Below are 24,722 nucleotides of genomic sequence, written 5' to 3'. Positions count from 1 at the left end.
CCCCAGGAGAAGGGGAGAGGGAAGAGAAAAACTGCACTGGTTTAGCGTAAACCTGAAATCACTGGGAAGAACCTCAAGTGATTCAGCCTATCTGGAGCTGATTAGATTTATTTTTCTGCCATTATGCAAAATGGAAGCTGGAATGAAAAGCTAAATAAATAACACTGCTTTAGTACATGGTTTGAAAATATGGTTATCTGCTAGATTTGTCTCTCTTCATTACATGTAAGCTCCTTGATGACAGGCGCTGTGTATTTTTATCTTTGTTTTTTCAAAGCTAATATTGTGCCTGACATATATTGTGTTCCATAAATATGAATGTACTTAATTAATTAATGATAAACTAAAATAATTATAGTTGTTTGCTCCAAAGTAAATATGAAAAGTCAAATGAAATGAATAGCACTTTGATTAGCTAAGAAATCTCTCTTAATAAACTGATAACAGCCATTTTCATTTTGCTTACGTATTGTGTGCTTCAACGTCCTTATAAACAATATTTTTAAAAGTATTTTACAGACATAGATATAGTAATATATAATCATTGATTTGAATTATCTCACATAAGATGAATTTCAACTGTTTCTTGTGTCATATACACACACCAAAACAATCCACAGATCTAAATTAGATAGACTTCACTGGAGCTTAGAATACTCTTCCACATTCAGATATTATTTCTTGTAAATACTATTTTTTAAGGAATCAGATTACTCACGTGGAAAACAATTCATTCTGTGAGAAGAAAAAGTTTTCAGAAGACTAGAGCAGGCTACAGAGAGATTTTGCAAAACTCTACATGTAGGGTGTAAGGTAACCTAAAAACAATTTTCAAACAGAAATTCATCGGTTTTTTAAATTGTAGTAGTTTATGAGTAAATCAACTTTGTAAATTTATAAAATTTAGAAAAAAATGTTAGTGAGATGCAAATAGTTGAGTATGCAAGAGTCTCTTCGTAGATACTCATATGCAGCGGCTGAGTTACATTTTACTTTAGGATAAAGAATAATGAGGATGTTTTTCCCTTTGTTCAATTTTGTGTGTCTTCCAGTAGATGGCGGTACCACGTTGAGCGCTGTCAGCCTTTTTTTTTTTTTCTTTCTCAAAGCTGTTTTCTGATATATGTTGGGTACCATAGAGTGAATCTCAGAACAGGAAGCGGAGGCATAAGCAGAGAGGATTCTGGAAAGGTCTCTTTGTTTTCTTGTCCACAGAGAAAGCAAAGGAAAAAACATTGTAATTAATTTGTAAACCCTTGTGGCCAAAAATCTGAACAACTGCAGACGAAGGCACGTTACACTCTGACCATCTTTGATGCGGGTCTTTGTTATGCTGTGATCCATAAGGCTCTGTTTTAGCAGGTAAGCTGGCAAAATGTTTAATTATCTGCACCATAGAATCTAGCCACGAGATCATTTTTCTTATTTTAAAATCTTCTTCATGCTGCTATTGTGAACCTAATGTTCTTTTCATGTAAATTACAAGAACCAAAGGCATCCTTTGACATGTAAACTGCTTACTATTCCTTTATCTCTCAAAGGAAATAGAGCTTCTGTCTAGAAATGGTGACTTATGGTACAGACTAGGCATTACTGATCTCGTGTTTTTGAAACATGCAGATGGTTGTGATTCATTGTATTCAGAGAAAATATTTTTTATTACACAAAGCTAACTTAATGGATTTCGTGGCTGTACGTCATCTATTTAAATGTCCAGTGTGTGTAGTATTTTTAAAATGTAAATGTATATTGAAATTGGAGCTATCATTCTTGTGCTGTAGTCTTTTATTTCACAGCTCTGGAGAAGCCATGAGTATAGGGAGTGATAACAATACAGAGGTGTTTGGCTATTTGAAACACATTATCATTTTTCTCTAAAATAATCCATTCTCATAGAGGAAAGAAGATCACCAATACTAACCATTAAAAAGAGGCTTAACCCTCTAATACTAAAATAATCCTTATATGCTCCAAAATGTATTATTTCTTTTATATTTTAATATGGTCATTTTAAAATTAAATATTTACCTCTTAATTTATTGACTTAAAGAGTATTATATCTTCTTAATGAATTGTCTCATAAGCTTGATACATTTCTGTTTATATTTTTCTGTGTAGATGTAAAAACTGGTTGTTATTAGTATTGTTGTTAATAAGCAAGGAGAACCACTTGACCCAAAACCCAATTATTTATTTTATCTATAATCTATATTTTCTGTAGTTTTCTTTAAAATATTTTATAGCAAAACCATAAATGCTTCATTCAATCAGCAATCACATATGGAATAAGAAATTATTGACAGAAAATCTATAGGCATTAACTGAAAGGAGGGTTTTAAATATCATAAAGGTTTTTTTTTAATACAACAGGTGGTGTAATGTAGCATATGAGGACAAAGATAAAGGCATAAGTGCTTGTAGGAATTTCCATGGAAGAATTTCATCACAATCATTGCAAGTTGTGTGTGTCCTATGTGAAATAAAGACCTCTGATTTTAACCTGGGTTCCCAGTCAGTACTGGTCAAAAGGGCGTAAAAATAGAACTTGAGGCCTTTGCTCTCAAAGCAATTGTAATTTCTAATGATAGAGTAAAAATACTGATTTCTCACTTAATATTTTACATTGAGTAGCAATAATACTCCCCCTAAAAACATACAAAATAGTGGTTGCCTCAGAGAAAAGCCCTGGGTCATGTATATTTCAGAAGACCTCCTACCATAGGATATAAAGAAAACTGTTTCTTTGAAAAGCGTTCCCAGAAATGGCTGTTAATTGACTACTGAGTGTATTGTACACTCCATGCTTCTCTACAGGTGACTGAATGTGAGTAACTTTCTTCTGTGTAAACACGAGAGCTGGTGTGATTGAGCTGTTTTACATTTATGAATGGATGCTTGTATTTTGGTCCTGAATGTCAGCTATTTTATTTTGATATAGTTGTAGTAATCTCTTAGTTACTTCTCTACACATGTAGTCACAATGTGAAGAACAAACGTACACAGTATTCTTCACAAGAGTGCTCTTTGAAAATTTTCAGAAATCAAACCTGCTTTGATTAAATGATATATCAAGTAAGTGAGTATCTTATTCTTAAGAAGACTGTAACAGTGACTTCATTTGTAAGGTCAAGAATAACACTAATTTATCAGTGTGGTAGAGATAACGAGGTTGAATACTGAGCTGGAAGTCTTGGTTTCTGGTTAAAGCTCTGCTACTAATGAGCTTTGTCACCTCAGAAAAGACACCAAGTTTATCACTGGAGTGCGTTTTCCTTGCCTGTAACAGATGAGAATTGGAATCAAAGATGCATAAGGACACTTTCATTTTTAAAATTCTATGATTCTAATTTATCTGGATTTTCACCAATTGATTTCTCAGTTTGACTGTAATCTGATACATCTTTGACTCTTACTGAGTTGTGTATTACCATTAATGGTGCGCTAAACATGGGGATAGAGAAACAGAGGAATAGAGTTGTTTCAAAGGTCCTTGGTCAGTTCCTTCTATGGTGGTAATGACTAAGAAGCAATATGGAAAAGTGGTTAAGAGCAAGGGCTGGAAGATTGAATCCTACCTCCACTATTACTTGACAAAGTATTTAAACTTTCTGAGCCTTTATTACATAGTCTAGGAATCATAATCACAGGAATGATAATGCTTAAGTTGCGGGATTGTGTAAATAAAATAATCTTTGTTCCGTGCTTATTATATATCCTGGAACGTGATTAAGTGGCCCCCTTCTCTCCTTCTCTGCCCCCTAACCCCCACCAAAAGGACAGGTATTACTTTTATTATTGGTGATAATGATATAATATCTTTCACCATACCAGGAAGAGTAGAAAAAAGTACCAGGAATTCTGTAGTTGAAAAGTGAATAATTCTCATCTTGGAAAGAATGCCCTTGCAGAAAGAACAACAAAATGTGTTCCTTATAATAATATGAATTAGTGCTAGCATCCTGGGCATCTCCTGGAGACTTTATAGAACTCTCATAACACCTTCTAGAAGACCATTCTTTTACCCAGTGATATATTATCATGGACTCCACTTCAAAGGCTTTCTTCTTTTTAGCAAAATAGGGGTAAGGGATTTTATTTCACTTGTGCCTTAATAAGATATGTCTATTAGGCAAAAGGCCTCTATGAAGATTCACAAAGAAAATCTAGGTTTCACCAAGAACCACATTTAAATATCAAATGACTTCTACTATGATCATCAAATTACAGATCCTAAATCCCAGAAATGACTTGCATGTGTTGATTATGTGATCAACTCACAAACTCTCTACTACTTAAATCCTGTTAATGGCACAATAAAAGGTGGAAAGGCCAATTGTGCCTGATGAAACTGTTGATATCCTGCAAAATCCTTGCTTCCCTCCAAAGATTTTCTCTACATGCAGCTTCACGCTCTTGACAGCTGTGTGCTACTGGGATCATCGGGAGCTAGAGCAGGGATGTCCTTTGAGCACCGCAGGCCTCCTAATCCTTCCCTTCAACCACCCTGGGCCTCTTTAAACTGACTCAAGTAACTGCACTGTCAGTTTCATCTTCATGACAGCCAAGATGACTTAATGGGCTCATGATTAGACAGATCTGAGATGGCTGAGAGTTTGGGAGGCTTAAAGATACTAGGGTAAGGTTTCTCAACTAGACAATGCTTTGCTTGGATTTGTGGCTGGTCTACCTCCCTTGACTCTAGGTCACTCCCAGCTCTTGTGATTCCTTATTTTTATGCTTGAAGTTAACTGAAAGCATCAATAAGTATGAGCGTATAAAGACAAATGCTTTTCTTTTTCACCAAAGAATGAGCATATGACTAGATAGTGAAATTTCTTTGCATGGGTGGCAGTGCAGATTACTTTTTTCTCATTATCATTCATATATAGGAACACTGTGAACTCACTGAAGGTTGGGAATTAATGTTTCACCTCTCATCTAAAAATACATTATTCATTCCACAGTAATATTGATGATTATTTTATCAGTTTTCCAAAACTATGAGAATTAGTCACCCACCTAACCTTGAAATACAATTCAAGATATTAACAGTATACTTCTATACTTTCAGGATCTATTTTTAAATTTTGATTAATTTCAGTTTTAATTGATCTTTGCTTCCATTTGAGTTTTACCCAGTAAGCAATTTGAACAGGATTTCTAGATAGAACCTGATATCTGAACTACTACTTCTTAAGGTAGATTGTTCTTTGAGGTAGTTATAAAATTTGGGAAGAATAAAAGCCAACTGTATTGTTGCTTTGGATTGTAAGTTCACACCTTTATCTTCAATTGGGAAGCTATTTTTTTAGTTCAGCTTTATCTGATGATATTTTTCACTCTAAAGTTAATGCATTCTTTGGACATATTTTAATAAGATATAACAAGTGTAGACACCTATTTCAGAGCAGAATGGTGTTAATTGTAGTTTACTCAATAATACGGCAATAAAGAAAATCTTGCTCCCTTGCTAAGCAAAGACGTGCTTTGTCCTATGAACTGCCTGACAGGCACCAGCTCTGAGTATTTGAAATTGGAATCTATACCCAGACATATAATTAGCCACAGTAGAAGAATTCTTTAAAATTTATATAAATACCTACTCAACTGGATACCACAAGTTTTAATGTGCCCAGTGTTAATTTATTGATTTTTTTTAATACTCCACCTCTTTTCTCCAGGATTTCAAGTGATAAAAGACCTTACAGAAAAAATTTTAAAAAAAGTTTTTGCTCAAGATATATGAATAGAGAACAACTGCGAAGTAACTTATAAGTAGGTTTACAATATTAAATATAAGAATTATGCACAAATACACCGCATATAAATATATGCTAGGCTGTATGAGGTTGTATAAGGGAATTCTCAGGGGTTATTTTAGTTCAGAGAAACCTTTTAAAAGTCTGGAGTTATTTCTGTAATAATTGAATTAGGTCTTCATCCTTTTGGAGACTGCATATAGGAAGCCCTTCACGTGATTAAGCTCTGTCCTGGATCAAAGTGAAAGAAATGATGGTCCTTAAATAATTAAATGGTGGTTTAATATTGTTTTATTCAATGGGTGAATTCAATGATGGGAAGTCACTCTTTAAATAACCTTGGCCATTTTCTGCCAAGAAGTTCACTTTTGGGAATTTTAATCTCCTAAAATCAGAATATACTTTATTCTTACTTAGGTTGGACGGAAGGAACATTTTGTCCTTTTCCTTTCCTAAAAGCTTGAACTGGAAAAATTCACTAAATTCCAGTTCTTATTGCTAAGTGACATTGTGCTTCTGACCTAGAACCCAAAATATTCTTGCATAAGGCTTAACAGGACATGTTTTATGGGCTTAAGCCTCTATTTGAGAACGAGTCGCCTGTTTATTAGTTTCCCTGTGTCCTTGGTGTTTTTGTTTGTGACATTATTTTTCTCCTTATAAGTTATTTTGTTCTGCCTACACAAAGTATTCAGAGCATTTTCTTTTCATGGAACTTCTATCAGGGTTGGAAAAGACCTTAAAAATTAATTCTCCAGGAAACAAACCCAAATTTCTACAATGGGCAAAGCGAATAAGAAGAATGAGTGAAGCCAGTCAGTTTGGGACTAAGGAACTCAACCTCCCATGCCATTTCTAAAGAGGGGAGGCTCCTCCTTAGGGCTAGGAGATTGTTAAACAAACAATTTCTCCAAAGAAGCTGAAAATTCAGATTGTTGTTAGAAATCTCCCTCTTGTTCAATGTTGTCATCTATTTTAAATTATTTACAGTACTGAATAGATCCAACAAAACATACCTATAGGCAGGATATGGCCATGAGATTTTTGGCCAGGTTTTTTCCTTTTGCCAATCCAACCAGGATTTTTACCAGTGAAAGAAAACAAATCTCATGGAGAGGAAATGGCTTGAGTATATTTAGGGGCACAGCCACACTGACACTCAGATTTCTTGTCTACTACTGCAGGCTCAACCTTTCAAATCCTTGAAGAGTCTATGAATTACGTCCCACATGTTTGTTTTTCCAGCTGATATTTACATCACCAAAATAATTATCATCATAGATCCTTTTTTTCCCCTTTTTTGTTGCTATTAACGCTTCTCTTGCTGTGGATATCTTTTTAATGATATGCTAGTTGGTGTGGTGTGTAACATTTCCGCTTCCTGTTCTGAAACTATTAACATTTGCTTTTCAAGCTTAAAACATAGGGTAAACATATGTCCTTCAGTTGTGAAAAGGTAAAAATATTATTAATAAGATATCGGCATGTCCTTAAGTCCCATATAGTCTCAAAGTTCTAAAATACCTTATTAAGTTATTTTTAATCATAGCCAACAATGATTACAGTTCAAGTGAATCCATTCTTAATATTAGTTTTTAACAACTGTATTAGGCTCTACTATCAATCTGTATATATTCATATCAAAATTTAAAGTATCTTATTATATTAGCATTGGAAGAACAAAGGGTAATTCCCGATCATATTGCATTCTCTTTCATTGACATAAAAACTTGGTAGAATTAGATAAGAATACAAATCAAATACATGTGCCTGGAATAAGAACTTCTTGGCCAGTAAATGGAAAATCAGAAAGAAAAGGCAAAATGAGAAATGAAAAAGAAAAAAAGATTTTTAAAACCTCACTCTTAGGAAAAAAAAAAATGGTTGAAGGGATATAAATATGCAAACATTCTGAGAGAAAATAGGAAAAGGATAAACATGATGAGCTTATTCAGAGAGTGACCCACAGCTCTGGCTGCACATTGGAATCAGGGGAAGCTTAAAAAAGAGCAATGCTTGGCTCCACCTTAGACCAATCCAATTAGATTCTCTGGGGCTGACCTGGGTATCAGTGTTTGTTCAAACGCCCTGCAAGTATAGTTCAAATAGCAGCCAGGTTTGAGAACCAATTAACTAGACGAAGGCAGAGAAAAATGAGAAGCTAATGAAAGCTTAACTAGACAAGGGAAAGATAGCTGAGACATCACTTTCAAAATAATTTCAAAATGTTGAAAATGCTAATGAGTGGGCGTGTGTTAAGTAAAGAGACTATGCAAATACTTAAGAAAATGACAAAAAATACATTTGTGTCCATTTCCCTCTTGGTTGAACAAGCTGGTATTTATTCTATATGTTTAAGCAGTTTTATATTTCAAATTGTTAATTTCCTACCCTTACTTCTATTTGAAAGTTGGTCCAGCTGCTGGTTATGGTATGTTTTGCAAACTAACAATACAAACAACTGTGCACACTGGGAAATAAGCATCCACGAACTTCAGTTTGTACAACCAGAGATTCGCCTCCTTTTTATTCTGTACCTTAGAAATTGCTCCTTTGAAAATTAAGTCTTAAATAATCAAATAAGAGTGTCTATTGAAAGATACTCTTTAAATGTCCAGGTCATTCAACTGGAAATAAAACATTGATTTCTAATTTTTTAACTACCACTGTGGCAGATTTAGAGGAAAGGTAGATCTGCAAACCAACAAATGTTTTAAACCCAAAGTGCATTTAAAAATGTATTTTCAGAAAGTTGTGTTTCTGAGAAAGAAATGAATTAATCTAATAGCTAAGTGGAATTAATAATGAATTGCATGTCTTAAAAGGAATTCTATTACTAAAGTGAGTCAGCTTTTTCAACTCTTTAAGGAAACATTTGCTGGTTAACACTACAGTGGCTTTTCCATTTTGGTTTCCTGCAGCTGGGGAGAAGACTGTGGTAGCCTTTAATAAAACAATCCTCTGAGCCTTTCAGAGCAGATTATATCCTAAAGCCTTTCCTCTAGAGAAACATCCATTCATATCACTACTTAACTATGCTTTCTTCACGACCTCTACCATTCTGTCAATCTGGTTAGTGAAGTTATCACCATATAGAAAAGACCTGTTAAATCTCAGGATGAGAATATCCATGTTTTGAAGCAGGAGGCTGGTGCTTCTATGATAAACAGAAAAAAATACAATACTATGTTTGAGGCTGAATTTATGATGGATGTCAGTGAAACAGTGCTTGGGTTTTCAAACTGGGATTGGATCATTTTCTTAAAAAAAATTACACCCTACTTTTATACACAAAGTACTTGGGTAGCCTACAATGAAAAGATAAATAACAAACCAGTAAAATACCAATAAGAATGAAAGCCTGAATCAGAAAAGAAATGTTTTCTGAAGAAGAGTCACCTTAAATTATTCAGAGAGTAAAATAATTATTGTTGATATAACCATTCCCTCCACCAACACGGTGACAACTGTGAGAACTGACGTGATTTTTTGGGAAAAAGCATTCCAACTTGTTATTCAAAAGCATTTAGTACATTTTGCAAAGGGAAAGTGTAATGCTTAGGAGTTAATAAAAAGTGGCAGAGCACATCCAGATCATGACGCAGATCTATGCAAATTAACATAAAAGAGTTGATACACCACCAAAGCCATAATAGTGACCTCTCTTTTATATATTTGTCAGACATGTTTTCTCTGTGTCTTCAAATTATCCTGAGTCATTGTAAAACACATTTCTTTTAAATATCCATTAAATGCACTATAGTCGCGCCACATTTCAGACAACACTTCATGAGACCAATTTAATCATAAAATAATACACTGTTTTTCAACAATCCATATTCCCCACGAAGGCTAAATTTGGAGAATTTGTTGCATGATGAAGTATTTTCTATTCATTCTCTTAATTTCTTCCCGAATGAAAAATTTGGAAACTAAATAATTAAGAGAAAATGACACACTTGATGTGGGAACTCTTTGTACTTTCCAATCATTTTTTTTGTAAACCTAGAACTGCTCTAAAAAAATAAAGTCTATTAATATTTTAAAAGGGAGGATACTTGAAGAATGAGTGAATTGGATGCCCACTTTAGCACAGGCAATTTAATCAGAATCCTGAATTATCCATGTCCTTGAGGAGACAGGTCAGGTGGCACATCTGGAACGCTGTAGGAACGCCAAAAATTCCAGTTCCGTCCTTCCTAGTAACTTCTCCTGTCAGCTCTTCTTATGCTTCTCCGCCTGATTGCTGCTCTCATTAGCCAGCGTCTCACTTGCTGGATCCTCCATCCTAGCAAGGGCCAAACAGACAGGCCGTGCCCGTCTTGGCTCTCCTTAGCAGTTTGGTTGCTGCAATCCCTGTCTGAAATAAAATTTTGCATCACATGTAATTTTCTCTTACCTGTGGCATTTTGGCTCTCCTTTAGCCTCAAAAGAACTGAGCACTGAACAGCATTCCTCCTGCCTTTACATCCAGAGACCTTTCACTGTGTGTCCTCACTGCAGTAAGTGGCATCATCGACACCTAAATCAGGGCAGTACCCACAGGCCCTTGCTCTATTTTGGTGCCAATGATGTGCTCAGTGGCTGAAGGAAAAGCACCGACTCTGGGTCCTGAATTCAGATCCTAGGAATGATATTTTTATCTTTTCTTTACTTCAAAAGGCCCTATTTTGGGGGGATTTAACCAAGTGACTTGTCATATTTCACTGAAAACTAGACAAAGTTTTGCCATTTTTTTAAAACTGCTATTTGCATAGAATTTCTCAGATGAGAAGATTTTCGATATTACCACATCATGAAGAAATCATGTATACAAAATTGAATATCTAGAGTTACAAAGGATTTGAGGGGTAGTTCATTTCAGCAACCAACCTTCCAGCCATGCTCTGTTCAAGGCATTTATAGCATTGATTCAACAAAAAACACAGTTTAAATTTAGCAAACACCTAGTTCATTAAAGTATCCTGAATATGAAGATGGCCTCTAATAAGCATAGCACAACCTACCTCAGATACATGATTAGTCCAGCATTCAATGATCCTTGTTGTTCAGAGAGTAAGGCTATTGCCGTCCCCTCAGATCATTCTCTCTCAGAAGGGATGAATGTTGGAGTACACAGCACAGTATAGAGTCCCAGAGTCTGTACACTGGAACTAGAGTTTTAGAGGTGACAGAGGCACTACAAATGAACTAGCCACTTTCCCTCCTCTCCCTCTTTTTTCCAGATGTGGACACTGAAACATAAGATGTTGAGTGTTCAGTATGTCACAGCAAGTGATGGCAAAGACGAGTCTGGAAGACAGGTTACCTGAATTGCAGGTTTCATTTCCCTCCTGTTTTCCTTCCTCTCTTCCTTATCTTTTCATTAAATCTTGTTTCTAAAAAGATGAGGCAGGGAATACTTTTCCATTATGTTACACTGCCTTCTGCGGCACTGCCTCAGGATGCTCAGATTCCAGAGCATCCATTTATTTGTGGGGCATGCTTAGTGGAGAAGGCCTCTCACGTGGCTGGGTTCGGGCTAGTGAAGAATCACGTGACAGCTGATCTTCAGCCCCACCTAAATCAGCTTGTGCTCCCGCTGATCGGAAGGTAGTGATTACAACCTCTCCGCTCCAGGTTAGACACATTTCAATCCTTAGTATTTTAAATCTCAAAGGAGCGCAGGTAACACGTGGAGAAGGAAGTAAGCACCTCCATCTTGAAGTAACAACGCCAAGTTGTACCTCAAGATCCCAGTTCTCAAGTTCCCTGAGGTTGCCAAGTGAAAAAGGCAATCGACTCTTAACACTCAGTTGTGAAAACAGTGCGCTGTCATTTTGATTACAGTCAGTAAACAGTCTGTGGTTGCCTGGAAAGAAGCTGCCTAAAGCACACGGCACCAGCAAGCAGTAGGAAAAAACGGGGCTGAGGGCAACGCAGAGGGCTCTCTCTTATGGCTGATGCCAAACTGATATTAGGGTAGAAGTGTGGATCAAGGATCGACTATTGGTCTGAGAATGTTGTTTGCTCTCTATTTACTTCAAAATAGAAAGCCTCCTATAATTCTGTTGTATTCAGATTTAAATGTGGCTTCTGCTCCAGAAACACATGTGCCTGAGCACACACAGAATGTTTGCTTATGGACAAAGGAGCTTTTTCACTGTAGTATTTCTTGGTCCCAAATCCTATGACTTAAGCACAAAAACAGCAATCTGACCAAGTAAAATAGAAATGTTATTGATCCAGAGAAAGCCTCCTCCCTTTTAGAGCTTCTCAGAATATGGGATTTTTCCCTTTTTTAATTCATGCATTTGTTTATGGGCTTAATCGTTTGGAGGGGGTGAAGGAGTAGGGAAGAGTACGTTCGAGACCAGGACCATCCAACAGAAATACAACGAGACCTACGTGTGTACTTTGAAATTTTCTAGAAGCTAACATCAAAAAAAAGTGAAATTGTTATTAATATTATATTTTATTTAAGCCAATTTATCCAAAATATTATCACTTCAAAATCTGGCACCAGCCACCTTTCAAGTGCTCGACTCCTATATGTGGCCAGTGGCTCCCACATGGCCAGGGCATTTGTATAATTTGTTTTAGGTAATTGTATTCAACAGATATCAAATAATGTCCTGCTTACTGTGTTAGGTAGTCAGGAAAATCCTCAGCCTCAAAAAAATGTAATAGTAAATGTAGAAGCAATACGTCACATCCTTAATAACAACAGAAAACAGAATATTATAATTATTTTATGAATTTTAAAGACAATATGTGTGTGCTCTGGTTGTTCAGAGGAAGGCGAAATCGCTTCTGACTCAGAATTTGGGCATAATGAGCCTTGGAGTGTAGATAGGACTCTAACAGGCGATGGTTGGTGGTGAATGGTGTTTCAGTCAGAGGGAATGTTTTGGAAAGCCAGAGGCCAGAGACTCAGGACTTTCAGGGAGTGGTGAATAGAGCAGTTCCAGTAGAGAAGAGCATACACGTAGGAGAAAATGTAAGACGAAGCTGGAGAAGCAGATTGGTAAAATATTTTTAGAGAGAGAGGCTTTGATTACTTTTTCTAAAGAAAAAACACACTGGATTTGGTGGCACCATTTACTAGCCATGTGACCTTGGACAAGTTACTTATTCTCCCTGAATTTTATAGTTTGTTTATCTGCAAAATAAGGACAATAGTCACATTTCTCTCACCGGATTATTGGGAAGATGAAATGAGCTAATAATCAGTGCCTGGCACACAGCAAGTACTTAATCAGTGTTCCCAAGTACTGTTATTACTACTTCTCTAAGATATTTTGGAGCGGGGGATTCTTTGAGTAAAGCACTCAGTCCTCAATTTGCTTTGTTTAAAAAAGAGTCTAGTAAACTTAACACATGTGTACGATTATCTTTGAGGTAAACAGGATTTTAATGTACGTATTTTGATCTAGATTAAATAGTACTACATAATTAGGAAATATGATGCCTATAGATATAAATACAGAGAATTTGGCTTTTATTATTCTTTTATGCTTTATCATCCTAATGGCTGTATAATACAAAACTAAGTTACTTTATTTACTTAGCTAATCCCCTATTGGTGGACATTTCAGTTTTTTCTAGATTTTGCTATTATAAAATGTACTGCCATAAATACCGTAGAAGACTTTCTATTGTAAGAGTACTTGGAGGTTGAATTTCTAAATAGTAAATCTAAATAAAAATTATCAAATCTTCTTGAGAAACCAAAATTATTCATTTATTCAAAAAATGTATGTTGAGCACCTCCCATGTGCCATGCACCGTTCTAAGCACTCACAATTCATTGGTGACCAAAAAGGCAAATATTCCAGCCCCTGTGAGGCTTATGTCCTACCCAGGAAAGACAGAAAATGAATAGTAAACGTTATAAATAAGTAAATTATGTCATACACAATAAGGTGGTAAGTGCTTTGGAAACACTACAGTGGGGTAGGGAGCTGGAGAAGAAGCACAGTAGGTCTCTTGGAGAAGGTAAACTTTTGGTCGAGACTTGAAGGAGATGAGGGAGTTAGGCGTGCTGCTATCTAGAGGAAGAGCATTGCTGAGAGGGGGAACACTATATGTGTGCTCGGCAGGTGCAAAGGACAGCCAGAAGCCAGTTGGCTAGAAAGGAGTGAGGGAGGAGGTGAGCACGAGGAGATGAGGTCAGCTAGGATCATAAGGCCTTATAGGCAATTGTAAGGAGTTTGGCTTTGTTTCTCGGTAGCTCCTGGATGCTTCTGAGCAGAGGAATGACATGATTTGCTTTCTATTTTCCCCAAATCACTGACTGCTGGGGACAATAGGCTATATGGGAGTCAGGCTGGAAGCAGGGAGATAGGAAGCTATTGCAGGCTTCTGTGAAACTGCCGTAAATCATTTCAAGTTTCCAGGTTGAGAGGAATTATACCACAGGACACTAAATGAATGAACAAATGAGACTGAAGAAGCTATGATTGTCATCTTTGAGAAATCATAAAAATGAGAGCGATATGACTGGCATGTACATTTCTAACTTCAAAAAACCATGAAATTCTGGATTCTATAAGCCAGTCATTGTCACCCAAAGTGGCCATTCCTGGGCCAGCAGCATCAGCATCATCCATGTGTGCTTGACAGAAACGCCAAATTTGGGACCTCACCCATATCTATAGAACTAGCAACTCTGGGGTGGGGCCTGGCACTCTGTGTTTTAACAAAAAGCCCTCCAGGTGATTCTGATGCTAAATTTTAAGGACTGCTGCTTATAAACTCAAATGGTGAAACTAGCTGGCCCGAACGATCCATTTTAATTTTAGGATACTGGGCTTTCAAGTTCAATTTTAACATTTATTTTCGTTACAAAATTAAGTATAGTCCTTAAGAAAAATGGTTTATAAGAAGCATAGACTCATGCTTAAGAACAAATAAATCTTTCAGATCAAGTATTTAGAGGAATTTGACTTTTATTTTATACTACCTCTTTATAAGAAAGTGATGGAAAGTAGTATTTTACTATTTTTTTTAATCCATGCGCAGTAGGAAGTTGAAGACAAGGAAAATGGAGACAATGTATGATAAACCTGTTAAAGACTATGGATTAATGAAGTTACTCTTTGAGAATGTACATGTAGTTCTGAGCCTTCTAGGCTCAGCGTTTTTGGAGTAAGAGCAGGAATGAATATTACATAACTTCAAGGAAAAAATCCCAGATTTTAGGTTAACATGGACCACCAAAAAGGCTTCTGATGTATGGTTTGCTTCCTAGACAGACTTCCAGTATTTCACTTCATAATATCTTAGTAATTTGGCCATTTGAAGTTATCCACTTGATAAGGTCCTCAAGTCTTAAAACCAAATGAGCAGCTGGTAGGTTAGGACTATTACTGACGTTGAAGGGCCAACCAGCATTCCCATCCGGATGGAAGGTTGCCCTTTCTCCGTGGGGAAATGCTCCCAGGGACCTACTGGCAAAGTCTGTGAGTTCCTCTGAGCAGCTTTGGACCTGCTTCAGCTCTTGCACAAAGAGCTAACTGAATCCCGAGAGTTTTACAGCCTAATGCATGACTGAAATGGTTTTGATCTGGAAAATTCTGAAGCAGGTACATCCTGTTGTTGGGATAAAGGAAGATAAAATGGATTGAAAGGAAATAAAATAGCATAAATGACCAAAAGTAATTAAAGGATAATAAAGAGGCAAAATGATGGTTAAAAACAATGGAGTAAGACAAAAATTTTAACAACTGTGGGGACTAGAAGATCTTAAAGGTTAAATGAATTGTCAGGATAAACTAAAATAACACAAAAGGGAATATAAACAATTGTCTCTAGAAAATTCAATTGTTGATATTAGTATTACAACTAATAACTTTAATAGTAAAATAGAAATGTGTTAAGAAAAATAAAATTAAAGCAACTTCGTCCAAGGTTCCTCAGCTGGTGACACCTACACTTTTCGGGGTAAAGCCTCTGCATACTCTTTGAGCTACCAGGTCTTCATTTGTGGCATAAAGAACTTCTCCTTACTGTCCAAAATGCTGAAATTCTGTTAAGATGATTTCAAAGGTAGGCTATCCATTTTTGGGTGATCTGTGTGTCCAATACTCATATTAGATACCCTGAAAGTAAAGTTTCTGAACCATCTTATCTCATCAGCTTTAAAATTAAATTCACTGAATTTAACTAATTTTCATCATTAGTAGACATATTTGATTAAACCTTGTATGGGTCTTTTGTGAAATTAAATTCAAGACATCTGTTAAGCATGTTACTTAGTGTCTCTCATACCATGTCCTAAGCAAAATGTCTTCCCTCAGTTTAGTTCTTGGAGAAAGTTTGTCTTTTTATACACAGCTTTTAGAAATTGTTTTTGTTTTGTTTTTTCCTAAAATAAAAGAAAATTCATGTTATCCAGTGTGCTTCCACTTTTTCTTACCTACTGGGAACATTAGAGCTAAATTCCAGCCTTGACTGATTATAGAACCTATCTCATGTTCCTGGTAAGGTCTACTCTTCTCCAGAGCAGCCTTCTCAAATTGTAACCCATGTGCCACCAGCACCAAATTCATTTAGGGAGCTTGTTTAAAATACCTTGTCCCAGACCAACTTTTTCAGAATCTCCAGAGATTGAACCCAGAAATTGCATCTTCAGCAAGGAGCCCAAGTGGTTCTTATGCTCACTGAAGTTCAGAACTACTTTAAAGAATCCTCATAGTCTTCTTAACTTAAATAGTCCAGTTTTATATTATGGTTATTCTGTAAGCCATGATCTGGTGTTAAAGATGAGTGAGATAGAGATCCTATTAAGAAAGAATGCAACTTGAAGTATGAGGCCTAAATTGGAGTATGAGGCCATATGCAGAAACCACTGCTATTTCCCTTGGGTACTTGGGATTGGAAAAAATCTCTCCCGTTTGGAGCCCAGGCCATGAGACACATTTTCTTTGATCCATGAATCAGTGATTTTCACAGGGATAGGGAGAAGAGAGAGGACTCAAGCAAATCAGAAATTTCCGGGATGCTTTCTCAAACTCCACTCTCCTGCTCCTCCTTAACTTCTTAGTTCCTCTGTGATATTCAGCCCTGCTCACCTCATGTCCCCGAGAAAAGGCCACAGGTATTTTGGAACTATATCTAAATTGACATTTATTTAAGATCATGCTCATTACATGTTGGGCTGAAGACCAAGGTGTTTAAAACCCAGTCATTTGTGTGCTGTGAAGAGAAGGGAAGTAGCATTTATTAAGCTTGTGGCTGTAAAGTAGAGGGAACTAACATTTATTGAAGGGCTATAAATTTATTTAACAATTTAATGCTTCAAGCTCTGTTGCATGGGTCTGTCTGATGAATATTATTAATATTGTTGTCTTTTTACAGAAAAATGATAACTATAATACTATTATTGCTACTTCTAATCTTACTAAAACCTCCAGCTTTTATGGAAAATCTACTTTATACCAGCTATTGTATGAATGACTTTAAATGCATACATGTGTGTACAAATATATATACAAATATATATGTATATATAAAATCTCATTTAATTCTAACACCAACCTGTTTTGCTGGGTATTATAATCCCCATTAACAGATGAGAAACTAAAAATTAGATTGGTTGGGTAACGTGTTGAATGTCACATAGCTAGCGAATAGCAGAGCCCGGTTTGTACTACTACCAAGTGAAAAGTAAGAGAGGAGAGTCAGAGACCAGATCATAAAGACACCTGCACACTTGGCTAAAGGAACTATACGTCACTGAGAGCCACTGACAAATTTTAATAAGGGGAGGAGATGTGTTTTGGAAAGATCACGCTGATGACAGATTAAAGATTGGGGTTTAGGAGTACATTCTTGTCTGGAGACAAAGATTTTAAAAGACTATATATATAGAATTAAAAGTGAGGTTTAATGGTGGTTTTTTTTTTTTTTTTTTGGTCATAGTACATTGTAAAAGGAGATTTATTGGTGAGAATCCATGACCAGTTGGCTCATGAGCATTGTACAAGTGAATTGAAGTAAATACTGTTTTAAATATCAATTGCTGATTTTAAAATTCTATATATTGTCATTTGAAATAATTATTGGTTTAACTGGGCTAAGACATTGCTAATGGTTGTAGGTGAAAGGAGTATAACATCAAATTGTTATATTTAGGTTAATATTATGCCATGGTTTAGCATGCTTGTTTTTCACCTTTGCTTGTCTAAAATTTACTCTGGAAGCCATTGAATACATCTTATCTTAGTCAGCCAACCAAGTGAGGTTTTAGGTGGAGAGGAGAAGGAGCTGAAAAGGAACTAGAATAGTGACCCACAACACCAATGCAGGCCACGTCTCCGCTGGTCCACCTCTTTGTTCTTTCTGGTATTTGAAGAAAAGAAACAAGGGAGAGCTAAAGAAGGGAGAGAAGCGAAGGATGTAGGAGGTGAAGAAGAGGAAGATGCTCTGGAGCTCCCGCATGCCTTCAGAAAGAGTAATTGAATCGAGGCTGCCAAAGAAGGAAGGAGAGCCCCCGTCTGCACCCCAGGATCCTGGCAGTGCTTCCTGGCCCCAACCTTCCTTGAGCACACCAGGGCACGCTGCTTACAAGGGTCAAATAACCTGCTTCATTTCAATCCTGCTTTCTTGATCTAGGGCTATATGTAAACAAAGTATGAAAATCCAGAGTCAGAGCACCCACTTCAATCCACATGCCAAAGATGCTGGACTAACTTCACCTGTGTTCCCTTTCTACACAGATCATGGAACCAGAAAGCTGACGCCAAGCCACATCAGAGTTCATCAGGGATGAGATATCTGCCAAGGATTTGTGGTCGAGTGGCTCACTGGAATAAAAACACGGAGTCTCTTCTAGGGATAGTGTAAGAACAAATGAGATAATTCCCAGAAGTGGCCTGGAGCTTTTCTGGAAAAAGGTGCTGTGACTATCTAAGGTACCTAAACTACTAGTGGGTATAAATTTGTGTTTGTGGAAAATAGACTAAAATCTCTATTAGCTAATAAAGGCAGCTATAACAGGACAAAAAGACGGCAGAAGAGTGATTTCCTCCCTCCTTGCAAGTTTGTTCCTCCAAAGAGACAAACACTTAGACAGAGACGTGGCAGAGTTGGTCTCGGGGAGTAGAATGATGGCAAAGACTGTTGATGTAAGGAAAAGAGACTAACCCAGCTTTTATTTCTTTTTCTTTTAAGGGAGACATTTACCTTGTGTACTTAGTAAATTATCCAGGATTGTATTTACTTGAATTTTATTATATTTATTTGGTAATTGAATCCATAGCTCACCTGTTTGTGTGGGGTAAAGGACATCCAAATATGTGGTTAGAATCTTGTTGTAAGCTGGCTTCTGGACTGGCCCAGTCTTTGAACTGACCAAGGAGTATTTATTTATTTGGTGTATCAGCTGCAACTAACTAGAAAAGCTGTCTAAAATTGTCTTAGTCAAGACTGATGTTTATTGAACATAACAAGCAGTGCAGAGGTTGTCTGGGTCCAAGAGCTGAGCGATCCATCTAGAGCCCAGGGGTAGATCCATCTCTGTGATCTGCCACCCTCAATTGTCAGCTTTACCCTCAGAATGGCATCTCTTCTGGTTGTGAGTTGACTGAAGTAGTGCCATGTATCATACTAGATGCAATAAGATCCAGAGGACAGAGGATTCTGTCTCCTCCTTCGTCTCTTTCTTAGGAGTGAAGAAACATTTTACAGGCATCCTGTTGGCAGACTACCTCTTTCCTTTTGTTGGCCAGAATTGGACCACATGCCTATTTCTTAACGAATGATTGGCAAGGGGCTTGGAGGAGGTGTCCGGAGTGGAATGAATATCGGGGAGTTAAACACAATTTATTTCAGTTTGTAAACATATATTAGAAAAATTCAGGAGCTAATAAAACCAATGTTGCTGACTTGCCTATTACAATGTTGGCTTAATTGTTTTTAATAGTTAGCAATTGTCTCTCTGGGCTTATAGCTGTCTGATAAGGACAAAGTCACGAGGAACATCACTTGGAAGCTAGTTATTATTTCCAAGATAAAAATTATTCTGAAGCCAGAAATGAGCTTGTGCTTTCATACTCAGCTATTTTTTTCAGAGGCATGACATTGAGTCCAGGTAGAGAAGGGCAGAAATAGATTCTCTTATTAAATAGTTAGTAAATCAATAAATACTATTTTTGTGTGGAAAATCATATGTTTAGCTAATAGAAAGGCAACAATGGTAAAGAAAGTCTAGATTTCATTTGTATTTAGCCATGGCATACTGATACCCTTGCTATAGAGTTACTTTCTCACCAGGGTTATTCAGGCCAACAGTAATGCTGAATTCCTTGATACCACAAGAGAACGGGAGGTACACGATATAGAAGAAACTAGCCTAAGCTTTAAGTTTACCTTTAAATAGCTCCAAAGGGCTTAACATACATGTGAACATGTATCCATTAGATGTGGGTTTGGTGTTTGCTATTAATTCATTCCTGCTTGTTTGATCTTCTACATTAGAACAAAAGTGAGGACTATACTGCTGTATTTATTTCTTAGGTTGCACCTCCCCCGTCCTAACACAGGGCTCTAGTCAAGGTAACCTTCCAATAAGGTCGCCGACTTATCCTAAGTCTGTTTCAGAAAACACAAACTAAAAATCTTCTCATTTTGCAGGCTTGGGACCCAGGCTATTTCCCACACTATCTGGGTTCAAATCCTGGCTCCGTCACTTATTACTTTTGGAACTTGGGCAAGTTATCCAACCCACCTGCACCTAGGTTTTTTTATTGTAAAATGAGAATAATAATAATACCAACCTCATAAGATTATAATGGCAATTAAATGAGTTAATATGCATAAATTACATGACAGAGTATCTGAGACACAGTAATCATCAACAGAGTTTTATCTATTTTTATCACTTAATCCTCAAAGACACCTGGTTAAGTAGGCATGCCAACCATGAAATATGGAAAATAGCATTTAATTCTGCCTTGGAGAGTGTCCAGAGGTTATCATAATAATGTACTGAATGCTCTGCGTATGCCTTTGATAAAATATTATGCTCTTGGTCAGATACGCTACCTGAGAATATAGTAAATATTAGACAATCAATCTAAAGTCAAAATTCCTTTGGGAAAAATTAATATCTTTCTTCAATAGGAGGGTAGGTAATTGGTCCATCTTGTCTTTTAAATTATATCTTTTCTATAATAGTCTCTGGTTGATACAAGGAAACACAGCATCCTTTCCTCAGTAACGGACCCAGTCTTTCCCCAACAACTCGCTCTCCCGTCATCAAGGACATAAAAATACATCATGGATTTTTTTTTTTTTTAATCTCTCAAGTTGTATGACACAAAGCAACTTTCCATCCTTGAAGATGGCAAATTTACAGCCTCTGACATAATTCTGTTTCCATAGGAACAAATCAGAATTAATCAATTTTGTCTGTAACACAATCATAAAAATCCCTACAGAAAGAAAGACTGTTGATACTAACATGTTATAGACCAATACAATTCGCCAACTGTCTGCTGTTCTGAAAAATTAGGCAAGACGAGACCTCACGAGCTATATGACTAATGAAAAACAATGTTTGTCTTTGCCTCAGTGACGCCACGGCATATCCCAAATGTTTGCTACACCATTTTTCTCAGATCCTGATTCATTAACACGTATTAGTTTTGTACTCATTGCATTTATTGGCTGCATAAAGTTTCAGAAACTTGTGCTAGTATCATAGCATACACATTTTTGAGCCTGGAAAAACTGAATTGAACTATACGAATTTATTTTTCTATAGTTATTTATATACAGCTTAGATCTTTAAAATCAAATTACGCAATAGTAAGTTTCAAGATAAAAACGTCAACTACAATAGAAAAAGTCATCCAAGAATAGAATGTGTGAAAAATATTTTGCCTCAGAGCAACAATTGGTGTTTGTTAGTAGACATTTCAGTGAAGATTGCTTAGCTTCTTTGTGCCTGTTCCTCATTTATTTTAAGACAAGGAGTTGGACTAATTGTCAAACCCAATGTATGCCTTTTAATTGTCTAATATCCTCTGTTTCCTCTCCTTAAAAATTGGTAGTCACTAGCATTCTGCCTCTTCATCTTTCCAATTTTTTCCTAGACAATACAGTGCATATCCTTAGCTTCAGTTTCAACCAGTGACTCCTTTATCAACATTTTCCCAACCCAAATGGCTTTCCTGAGTCTCAGACCTATATTTTAATTACACACCCAGTTGTCTCGCAGGCATCTCAAACTAAATCCCAAACAGAACTTATTATGGTGCCCTACAAACCTTCTCCACTTCTCTGTTGGGTCAATGACAACTTGTAGCTTTACTCAGAAACCTAGAAATGAGGGTAACTCCAAACTCTTCTTCACCTCTCATATCAAGTCATCACGAAATCACATTGATTTTCTTTCTCTTAATTGTGCCTTGAATACAGTCCTCTGGCCATGCTTTGTTTTCTCACTAATTTGTTGAGGGCCTACTATCTTCCAGGCATGGGGCTTGCCCTCTAGATGCATTTTCTCATTTAAATGTCACATTAACTCTATGAAGTGTGTGCTATCATTGCTATCAATATCTTCATTATGCAGATAGGGAAACTGAAGATTATAAGGATGAAAAAAAAATGTCCAAGGTGACACTGCTTGAACCTAGCAGAGCTAGGTGTTGCATACAATTCTGATTGCCAAGGCCCTTAAATAGAGGAGCTGCCGTCCAGTTCTCTCCCTTAGACTGCTGGTGTCCATCAGCTTCCTTCTAGGGCAGCTGCTCTCAAGGGATGGTTTGCAGACAACTGGGGATTCCTGAATCCTTTCTGGAGAGGCTCTGTGGTCTAAACTATTTTCCTAATAATACCAAGATGTCACTTGCCTTTTTTCACTGTTTTGGCATTTGCCTTTATAGTGGAAAAGTCATGGGGTAAAACTGCTAATGCCTTAGCAAGAATCAGGGCAGTGGCATCAAACTGGAGGAGTAGTCCTTGTTTTCTTCACCACCACACACTTTCGGTAAGAAAAAAACGCCACTTCATATAAGAACATCTTTGATGAAGCAGTAAATATTATTAATTTTATTAAATCTTGACCCTAAAGAATAAGCATTTTTAATATTCTGTGTGATGAAATGGGGAGAATCCATAAAGCATTTCTGCTGCATAATGAAACACCGTGGTTATCTCAAGGGAAAGCCCTTGTGTGATTGTGAGTCAGGAAGTGAATAAGCCACTTCTTTTTTTTCATGGAACACCATTTTCACTTGAAAGAACTGACAAGCTATGGTTATTCAGACTCTGGTATCTGGCAGATATTTTCTCAAAAAGGAACAAAAGAATAACCTGTCGCTTCAAGAAAAGCAAATGACAGGATTTGTTGTCAGCGTTAAAACTGGAGCTTTCATGTGGAAATTGGAAGTTTGGAAAACTTTTACCTGCCTCTGGGAGCTTGACAGCCTCCCAATACATTATGACTTTTCTCATGACATCAATGGTGCTATCAACAAATGGGATTTTTGAATGTTATATAATGAAATTTGTCAAAATTTGGAAAATATGTGTAACAATATGCCAATATTTTCCAAATGACCCATGCTTGATGGTACAAAATTCATCCAAATGGCAAGAGCATCCAAAAGTTCATCGATACGGTTTCAGATTCCACATTGAAACTAATTTAAGAAACTACCACTTGTAGAGTTTTGGTGTGTATCAAAGAATATTCACAATTGCCTGAAAAGGCAGTTAAAATACTCCTTACTTTTCTGGCTGCATATATGTGTTTTCTTCATGTACTTCAATCAAAACAACATATCTCAACAGATTGAACTCAAAAGCAGATACGAGAATCTAGCTGTATTCCATTAAGCCAGAGATTTGCCTAAATATAAAACAAATTCATTCTTCTTAGTCAATTGTTTTCATTTGGGATAATATAGTTATTTTCATTAAAAACTGTGTTTTATTCATAAACATACAACAGCTTATTAAGTTAATAAAAATTTTAAAATTTTCCATTTTAATTTTTAATATGGTAAATATGGATAGATAAGTCCTCCCATAAACAAAAGCTCTTCAAGATCACCAATAATTTGAAGAGTAAAAAGGGATCCTGAAAGCAAAACTTTTGAAAATCACTGCTCTAGGATCACTCTTACCTATCTACACTTCATATTGCCGTCATCTCTCTAACCTTCAGATTGATCTTGTCATTCCCCATCCATGGCTTATCTTAGTGTGCTGTACAAGACCTTTGGTGATCCGTATCTTGCCTAACTTTCCAGTCCTTTCTCTTACCACTTCCTTTTGGGCAGATTGGTCTCGACCCGTAATGAACTCCTTATAGTTCCTCCCAAACTCTCCATGCTCTTTCTTATTTCTGGGCCCGTGCACATTCTGTCTCCCTGCCTAGCATGTCTCTACTGGTATGTCTTCCTACTAAGCCTCCTCCAGCTACCCCCCAACTACTAGTTGGTCAAATCCCAACTAGTCTACAAAGCTTACCCCAACATCACTTCCTCAGAAAACCTTCCCTAAACCATACCCCTCCCCACCTTCCCTGGGCAGAATAAATTTCTACCTTCTATGGACCTCAGGCAATAACTAGCTGTATATAACTGTGTTATAATTATTTGTATAAACATCTGTCTCTCCCCCGGACTGTCAGCTCCATAAGGACAGGGACCATGGTTGCCTAGTTCAAGCACAGTGTTGACACACAGTAGTCCTTCAATAGGTATTTCCTGGATAAATGATCCTCAGGGCCCTTCCAGGTTTGAAATTCTGTGATCCATCCTCACAATAGGATATTCTGAACCGCAGTCTTTTTATTGACTAGCAGAGGGATGCATTTGCTTTACTCGCACACATTCGCACACACAGACCCTTTGATTTTTAATTAAGGAGATCATCTCCTCAGAGCTTTTTCTTATCTTTTTTGTCCTTGCAAGGACAGTTCTGAAGAAAATTTGGAATATTAAATTTGCTGTATTTGAATAAATTATA

The 24,722-nt window shown here is 36.7% G+C and overlaps 1 protein-coding gene across 5 annotated transcripts in view; it reads left to right on the top strand.

The window, feature by feature from the left end:
* The first annotated feature begins 1,124 nt into the window (after positions 1 to 1,124).
* The window catches only part of SCN3A (sodium voltage-gated channel alpha subunit 3), a 115,410-nt gene continuing 91,812 nt past the window's right edge, over positions 1,125 to 24,722 (top strand). For 4 of the 5 annotated variants that reach the window (XM_070508031.1, XM_014860304.3, XM_070508032.1 and 1 more), the window contains exons 1-2: positions 1,125 to 1,362; positions 18,461 to 18,655. The gene's annotated coding sequence lies outside the window, so the exon portion shown is untranslated. The remainder of the gene's footprint in view (positions 1,363 to 18,460; positions 18,656 to 24,722) is intronic. The other variant, XM_070508027.1, reaches the window with a different exon arrangement.

The sequence above is a fragment of the Equus asinus genome, chromosome 4 (assembly GCF_041296235.1).
Source record: "Equus asinus isolate D_3611 breed Donkey chromosome 4, EquAss-T2T_v2, whole genome shotgun sequence".
NCBI lineage: Eukaryota > Metazoa > Chordata > Mammalia > Perissodactyla > Equidae > Equus > Equus asinus.
The sequence above is the reverse complement of the archived record's forward strand: the minus strand, read 5'-3'. Positions and strand labels throughout refer to the sequence as shown.